We start from the raw sequence: 9,652 nt of genomic DNA on the forward strand, positions 1-9,652 counted from the left end.
ATTAACTTAAGGTACATTACTAATATATAGATATATCTATATATATATTCTATATATATATATATATATATATATATGCAGAAGCCAGGTTACAATGTCGTACCTCTAAGTAAATGGGGATACAATCCACGATGAAGTAAAATCCTCTTGTAGTTTAAAATTATATCCTTTACTAGAGATATATTTTAAAACTACAAGAGGATTTTACTTCATGTGGATTGTATCCCCATATATATATATATATATATATATATATATATATATATATATATATATATATATATATGTAAGTGTTACATGATAAAAAAAATATGGACTGTTATTCCATATATAAAAACTAAAACTATGATAATTAAAACCAGTGACCCAAGAGGTCAACCAGTTTGCCTGCAGGAGTATGATCGGACCAGATAAGTTAATGTAGTCTAAACTGACGTGTTGTATCAGTCAGTGTCTGGTTTGTCGTCATATGAGGTCATCAAATCTATTGTTTTGTAAACTGCTGTCGCAGCTTCCTGCTTGAGACAACCACAGTGACCTATAACCCAGACGGCCTACTGACTTGTAATCTATGTCATCTGTGTGTATGTTCGTATGTTTGAGCTACTGTCTGCTCACTTTATGATTTGTTAACCAGATTGTATGTCAGACTTAAATCAGCCAGCATCATTGGAAGACCTGTCCAATTTTATCTGATCTTCACCATGTAGACTTTTGTACTCTGCGTTTCAACATTAAAACCTCACGTCAGAAAGAAGATACTGAATGAACTTAGAAATTATCATCGAAATCCAAGACACTCCAATGAGGATGGAGAGTCATAACAAACCGACCTTAGCGTAAATTATCGCAGGTCTAAATAACCTCACAGGGCGCCTTATTATACAAAGGCAACAGCCCTACACACACACACACACACACACACACACATACACACACACAACATATATATATATATATATAGATATATATATATATATATATAGTACTATGTATATGTATATATATATATATAGATACATAGATATACACATGTACATATATATACATATATGTATATGTTTATCTATGTATATGTATGTATATATAGATATATATATGTTATATATAAATATAATGTATTATACACGTATACAAATACAGATACACACACACATATATATATATATATATATATATATATATATATCTATATATACATATATATGTATACTATATATGCATACATACTATATATTATATATATAAATATATATATATATATATATATATATATTCATACATACACCATATCTATTATCATACCATATTTCTATACATCATATTTACATATATATCAAAGATATAATACATGCACTGTATATACTATATACATACATATAAATACATACATACATATACATATACCTACCTATACGACTAATATACATATATATACATATTAGAAGTATTATTTTTTCCTTTCTTATTTGTCCCAGATATATTTACAGATAAGTTTGTAATAAGCATAACAGCATTTATGTATCAGTATATAACTCATGAAATCATGGATAGGAAATGATATATATTAACAAGATTTATGTACATTAATCATATCACCGTCATATTTTGATAAGTCTTATCTTTTATAATATTGTATTTAAATGAGAAATTGTTTTTAAAAATAAAAAAAAAAACTGCAATTTGTAATGATAAATTTACATGAATGGCCGCATGAAGAAATTCGCTTGCTGCGAAAATGCAGATGTGGAATCCGCATCGGCATACAAACTTGGATAGCTGCCCCGTAGACTTTTTATTCCGCATAGCAGACGAAAATTCCGCACTTCGGCAACACTGACTGACAGTCACTGACGTCCGACAGGCCTACAAGAGACAATCGACTAGCGAGTGGACGATTGATGCCAATGAATAAGTCTTGATTTTCCTTGAATTGTCTTGAATTAATTACGCTCATTATTTTATTCGCGATGAAAATGACAATGAATATTTCATATTTGAGTGCTCGTTGTTCTCGCTTTAAGAGATCAACGCCCTCTTCTCGTTGAATTAGGGATGGTGTCAATAACCTCGAAGTTGCAACGCCAGATTTAGTCACCATAAATCAGTCTGTCGTTGAATCTGATTTTCATTTCTAGAATATAAAATCGATTTCTTGACATCTAGAATGATTCAGTACTGGTTTGGCTAACAGGAGGTATATGATTAGCTTTGGGGAAATCGGCAAGAGATAAGACGTGCCGTTACATATTCTTGGTTTTTTCTCTAAATGTGGAGTTTGACACTTCATCTCGGCCATTTGCGAAAAAGTGTCTGAACAGTTCGACTAAAAAGAGTCACAATTTCCCATGTTATCAGTCTTGGTAAGTGTTGAAGTACGTTCATTTTTAAGTGATAGTAAATAAGTTATTGTTGCAGTATCTAAGAACATAGTGAGAGGTAAATGTTAGCCTGTTGCATGTTAAAGGCCCTTGGTGCAGATGTAATAGGCTACTATATAGGCTATATCTAGTAGGTACCTAGTTGGAGGAGCTTAACTTGTCTTACATGCAACTTAACAAACTTGTAAATTTCATGACAGGCCCTTTGCTAATTTAGTTACCAGAGGAACCCGTGTAAACCCGTCTTATGTCTAATTTATAGTTATGCGTATGTAGGCGAATGTGGACCTGTCTGCCTTAGGTAAAGTCAAGGTTAGTGCTAGCATAGTATATTGTAAGTGTAGCACAAGATTTGTAGTTGCTCTTGTTTATTCAGCCCACTGTACTTCTTAAGTTCGGCACTAAAGGCGGTCACAAAGGGTGGACCAAAGAAATTGAAAGATGTTTGCACAAAGAAATAATTTATTTATAGTTTTTTTTCTTTGTTAAGCAGTAGTACATAGTGTTAATTATATACTGGGTTGTAGATTAAACTGTGATTTAATTTTGGTTACCATAGTTTACCTGCTCGTAGTCAACACATCAATACGAGGGGCAAACGAGGTAAAGAATTTAAGTCGAGATCATGATAGTAGGTATATTATACTGGGTGAATATGGTGAAGCTCATATGCTGTAAAGCTTACTCCCATTCATATAACTTAAGGAAATACAATAACAATGATTAAATGAACACAGAATCTTCAAAATTCGACACATTTATAACATCCAATATTACATACTCAATATAATATTATAGACGGGAAAGGGTGGTTAGAGATGGGGAGGCCATGAAAGTGGGCTGAGGGAGGGATGAGGAGGGGAAGGGAGAGGGAGGGAGGTAGGGAGGGACAGGATGGAATACAGGACATTCAAATGTAAGGGTGGCGATGCTTGACAACACTATGTAAGTCAAGAGTAAATACCTTAACTAACACATTTTACAAAGCACTTTATTACCAAAACTTAGCGGGAGGTGTCTTGTACACTATGTCAAAACACCATCTTGATCAAATAATTAGTTTGAAAGATATTTTAGAAAAATAATGACCCACTGTCCCTGAAATGGATAGTAGTGTTGTTATGAATGTGAAGTTAACATCCTATACATTTACTAGTTCGTAGAGTAAGCAGTTTATTCTTTATTTCTCTTTGTAGTTCATTCCACTTCTTACATTTTAGGACTCGGGCATTATGAGTTTTGATCGGACAATGAGTGAACTGAAGAAGACCCTAGATAATGTTTTTGCTTTCAATACTATCATACTAAAAATGATTGGAGGTCAACGCACAGAGGATGTCTTCACGGAGTAGCAGTAGGAAGAGGTACAGTAAGAAATACATTTCATACTTGAAACTGTTGAAATATAACATCAGGCTAAATAGATATTTTAAGTATTATTTTACTGGTAATTTAATAAATGGAAATTTCAGTATGATGTAAGTGATAAATATGTAGCATTTATTGTAGCTATTTTGGTAAACTCATGAATAGCTGAGGTTTTGAATGTTAGGACATTATTTTGAAAGGGAAAACCATTGAAAGCAAGTATTTACTAGGATTGTTACTGATACACAAAACCTTTTTTAGTAATCCATTCTTTCTTGAAATCAAGAATTTCAAATTGTGGAAAATTATTTTTTGATAAATAATATCCTTAGGAAATCATCCATTCTATCAAAACTTGCCCTGTTTTGCAAATAGTAGTGAATTTAGTTTTTAAGGAAATTAGTTGGTGTTGAATTAAATGAGACTTGTTTGAAGTGAAAGCCTATTTGAAGTAATTACATAGTATTTAAAGTTTTGTTGTGAGTATATATCAGTAAAAAAAAAGTAATCTTTATGTTGATAAGTTAGAACCTCAAGTGCAGCAATTTATTTGATATTTTAGGTGAGTTGGTATGTAAGAAAAAGTTTACAAGTTAGATGAATGTATGTGGTATTTATTGTACTTAGCTGATATCTTCATGTAAATAAAAAATTGTATACGTGACATTATCATTTTTATTATTACAGTAGCCCCTCAGCTTATCAGATGCTTCATGGAAGAAAGCTTATAATAAGCAGCAAAGTTTGTCAAATTACATGTAGACCATATAACATAGTATGCACTCAAAGATTCAGGATATTCAGTAGCCTACAGTAATCCCATATCATTCCTAGCCTAAGCTAAAGCTTTACACTTACTATTCACTTTTAAAGATTTATCTGCAAAATACATAACTTCTAAACTGTTTGCCTAGCAGGAAACCTTCACAATATTGTAGCTAATTAAAAATCTCATAATTCAAGGTCTGGTAAGCTAAGTTATTATTATTAAGGTTAAATAGAATGAATTAATTTTATGTTGAGTCTTCTGTCTTCCTTATAATTCTTTTGTCTTCCATATCAGTATTGGGCAATAATGGCCAATATACATATTTTGGTAGAAAAATACATTAGAAGCATATTAAATCAGTCTATTTTCTATAGTACAATACTGAAACACAAAGTATAAGCCCCATAGAGTTTAACAGCAGTTACCAGGAGATGTTATGCCAGTGCCATACTTCAGATGAGAATTCAGCGCTGCTCTTGCCCACTATGCTGATCCTCGATGTATACCACCACCCACACCACTTTTCTCCAGACTTATCTCGCCCATCATGAAAATGACCAGGTTGTAATGTCGACAACAAGGAATTTCTGAAATACAATAGTATGTACTGGTATAAAATATCCCATTATGTAACATGCTGTTGAACTCTATGGGTTTATCCCCCGTGTTTCACTACCTTCTCTTGTACGTACATATAGAGAAAGATGTTTATTATATTGCCACTGTCCTTCTTTGCCAAAATATGAACATTGGCCAATTGTTGTCCAATATTGACATGGAGCACAAAAGAATTATAATGAAAACTGAGAAGACTCCATTTCATTAACTCAGGATTGGTTTAATAATAATAATAAAAGAAAGAAAGAAAAAAAAAGGGTCTACATCCTTATTATTATTATTATTATTATTATTATTATTATTATTATTATTATTATTATTATTATTATTATTATTTTAGGAGCTGGCTTTTCCTCTTTATGCTTAGGCCTCTGAAAGCAAACCTGTCAAGTGGTATTTCTGCTGTTGATAATCTGCTTGGAAAAAAAAATAACTTTAAAGTAGGTCTGTGTATTGCATATAGGTAAACAAAGGGTATGCAGTTAAGTACCTTAAAAATTCCTACTTCTAAAGAGTTTTTCAAATATCCCTTAAGATTTACTAAAGTATTTTTTCAAATATCTCTGAAGATTTACTAAGGTATATTCACCTTGATATTTGCATCCCTTCTGTTGTAGACTATGTTCCCTGTTTTACTTTTTAGCGCTGTTTGGGTAACAGATCCTTTGGTCCAACCCTTTAAGAGTCTAGAAACCTTGTTCAAGAACGAGGTGAAATTACTTTTCTTTTAATGAAACATTCAGTCTGTTTTTACTGCAGTAATATCCTTAAAATCTTACTTATTTATGACAATATTCTTCTTTATTGCTTTTTAGTACTGTATTTCATTAAAAAGGTAAATATGATGTGAAATATATACCAAATTGTAAGCAAAGTTAGTGTTAGAAATCAAAAATAAAATTCTTATATAATGGAGGTTATGCATATATTAGCCACAAATGTCAACCTCCAAAATAATGCAGCACCACGTCTCTTTGACTAATTGCGAAATTTCAGTTGTTATTGCTTTCATGGGCTAATCATAAAAAACAAAATTTTTTCATTTGAACAGTTAATTGTATGTAAATATGTCTAATAAAATCATTTATCCACACGTTCCTGGAAAGTAGTACTATTAACATGGTAACAAATCAAGTTATGAAGTGTAATTCACGCACTCAGTAGTTTTCTCTATTTCATTCCATATTTCTGTATAGCAAACAAGAGCATTTTGTATTTGTTAAAGTCATGTAAATCTTTTAATTAATGACTTTTCCTCTATAATCTCGACTATCTTACAGTCAGAAAATCCTAAGATGAAATGTAAAGCAAAGAGCATCTGTAAGTGTCCATAAGGAAGATAAAGGAATATTTTGAGAGTGATGCTTATAGGATTAAATGGAGGGAATTAAGATTTGGGGGAAATTCCTCATCTTGAACATGCAAAGGAAGAAACTAGACTTGCTAATCTGGAGGCTGTCAATAGAACAGTCATAACTAAGCACTGAGGTGACAGCTAGTTTTGAATCAGAACATGTTGGAGGAATTGGGCCACGTTCTTATACAGTACTGGATGTTCTCTGAATCAAACTGCAATTAGTGAACTAGTATCTTTATTTGTCTATCAGAGTAACTTAAAAAACTGTAATAAGTTTTTGCCTGATGTGAAATAAATCTAAAGCAGAGTACAATGCTTTAAAAATTTCTCTAGTACCCTTATGTATTTCTTGCATCCTTTCATATCTTTTCAGAAATAGTATATAATCTTTATAATGTACTTATCCTCAACTTTAAAAAAACCATATTGGGTTAATACCTGGATTAAGGAGCTGGATTAGCAAAATCTAACTTTTTTGGTTTTAAAATATGTAAGCTCTTGCTCCCTCCACATTCAAGGAACCTTCTCTTGTTTTCACTCATTTGTAAAAACTTTTGAATTGTAAAATATTTCTTTTCCTCCATCTCTTACACTCCTTACGTACCTATAGGGCCTTCACAATATCTTCTGTACACATTTAATTGGACATCTCTGAAATTTATTTTTCATCTCTCATGTATAATTTCACTCGCAGTGTAATGTGTCCATTTTCATTGTTCATGTAATCATTAATGAAAGGTTCCCTAAGGCAGGATCCATGATAAAGTATGTGTTCATCAGAGAAACAAATTTAACTCCTTGGACTTTGTAAAACTTATTTCATTTGTAAGACATTCACTTCATTCTGTTTCTCAGAAATAACATATTGTAACTACAAGTATGATATTATGTACTTTGAATATTCAAACAAAGCAAAATTTTCATCTATCTTGTAGATCAGAAGTATCGTATTTTTATACCTTTCTTGTCATCACTCTCCCCTCATATGAAACTTTATAGAATTTTCTGCAAAAATATTCATACAAAATGTTATTATTTGACTTCATCTGTTTGTTATGTTCTGTTTTTGAAGGTTACAATTAGTTTTTATTTTGCCATTACCGGCAGTCACTGGCTTACGACGTTCCATACAACGCTTTTCAATTATATTTATCAGAAATTATTTCCAGGTTTACGACACGTTCCAGGGTTACGGCGCCTGCAACGCTGATCTGCCAGAAGAAATATGACTCCAAAAATGCAAAATAATCAATATTTGAAATTTTTATGAAAAATACAATAAGAATGCAGTTTACATAGTTTTTATGCACTCAAAGCCTTAAAAGTAAGGTTTTCTTAGGATTTTTGGCGATGTTCTGGCTTACGATGATTTTCGGCTTACAACGCGTCTCAAGAACGGAACCCCCGTCGTAACCCGGGGACTGCCTGTATAGTAGTTTCATAAATATACATGTATATTCCTTGAAATGTAAATATTGTTTTGGGGTTGTTTTGCTGAAAATTGGTTCTTGGAAAAATTTGTTTAAACCTCAGGGTTATTAAATACCTGAATTGAATTCTGCTACTACGTACTAGTATCAATGTACACTACTCAGTGGACAGTGCTCAGTGTCTGATTCAAACCGTCTAAACAGATTGTAACGCTCACTGATGATGATAGCAGAAAAATAAAAAAGAAAGACAGTATCTATTACTACACCGAGAACTAGACCTAATTTATCTAGGTTCATGGCTGAAAGTTTCACAGAACTGTCAGTTTTAAGTGCCATTTCCACGTCATCTTCCCAAGCACTCCGAAGAGGCAGCTGGACCTCTCCTTTCATAGAACCTTTGAGATTCTTTGTCTTTGCATATGAAAGTGACAACTTTCTCTTGAATTTAAGAAATTCATGATTTTGTTGGATGCTTTCTTCAAGTTTTTTCCTTTTTTTGTTTAGAATGACTAGAATGGAGTGGATAATGAAGATCATAAACAGACGAGCAATGTAAAAGAAGAAAAAGATGTCCACCAACTTCGGAGATGCTGAGTTTGGAGTTACGGAGGTGGTTGTTGAAAATAGTGATGCTATCACTATTAGGCACGTAAGTGTCACCATGATCCGGTCACTGATCAAAGAAGAAAAAGCTTATACTAGTGATAATAATGATAATTTTTGGTTTATAGTGTAGACAAAAGTAAATTCATGCCCTTTAAAAAGTTACTAGGTAAAATTTATTCACATTGGAAATTTTACTTATAAGAAACCAGTACTAAATTTTTGTGTTCCAACACAGTGACCTCTAACCTGAAAGCCTTTTCATCGAGAGTGTGAGTGAAGCAGCCAATGATGCCTAGGATCATAGAGGGTAAGAAGGTCGTCAGAATGAAGGCACCAGCATTCCTAGATACCATGAACTGAAAGAGGAGGAGGAGGAGGTGATTACTAAGGTAATTTTGTCTATACATTTACAAAGTTTATTTTTCTTGTTTGAATTATAATGTCCACCTGTGTGCAAAAGGAAATTGCTAGTTGTATTTTATATTTTAAGAAATATTATTTAGTGTTAGTGACTACTCATGAAGTATTTCAATATAAAAAATAATAATTCAACACTTTCAACATCATTTCACCATGAAGTAATATAGTCTACCTGGTATGGTATACTACTTCCATGTAGGAAATATCTCTAGATTTTACCTTCATTACTATCCGGGATACATGAGTGTCATTCACCACTGAGCAGAGTTTTAGTTTAGAGACATAGAAGAGTGTGGTTGGTGATTCTGCAGAATCAATCTGAAGCCTCTGAGACAATAAAGATTTGGGGAAATAATGTATTGGTAATATAAGGACTGTGATAACAAGAGAGTTATGAGTCACTTAGTATTTATAGTTTTGATTGGTACAGACAAAAATGATTCTGATAATTATCTTAGTAATTATTAATTTAGACAATAATGATTGAAATAGAAATTGAGACTTAGTAATGACTAGTTCAGGCAGCAATGATTAAAATGAGAATTTAGTAATGCACTAAGGCAGTGGCCATGGAAATAGAAATCGTAGAAATTATTTGCTTAAGAGACTTACTAGCCTTCAAAAACAATTATGTTTGTTGAATAAATAAAATCTGAAGAATTCACAGTTACTATCATTGATAACTGATGACTAGGCAGAT

The 9,652-nt window shown here is 32.2% G+C and overlaps 1 long non-coding RNA gene across 1 annotated transcript; it reads right to left on the reverse strand.

Annotated features, from left to right (window-relative positions):
• Positions 1–2,922: 2,922 nt before the first annotated feature.
• Positions 2,923–9,279, reverse strand: LOC135198405 (uncharacterized). The gene is made up of 3 exons (XR_010310797.1): positions 9,172–9,279; positions 8,779–8,888; positions 2,923–8,599 (listed from the first exon to the last, which is right to left on the reverse strand). It is a non-coding gene; the product is annotated as an uncharacterized LOC135198405 (long non-coding RNA).
• Positions 9,280–9,652: the final 373 nt, after the last annotated feature.

Source organism: Macrobrachium nipponense, chromosome 22, assembly GCF_015104395.2.
Source record: "Macrobrachium nipponense isolate FS-2020 chromosome 22, ASM1510439v2, whole genome shotgun sequence".
NCBI lineage: Eukaryota > Metazoa > Arthropoda > Malacostraca > Decapoda > Palaemonidae > Macrobrachium > Macrobrachium nipponense.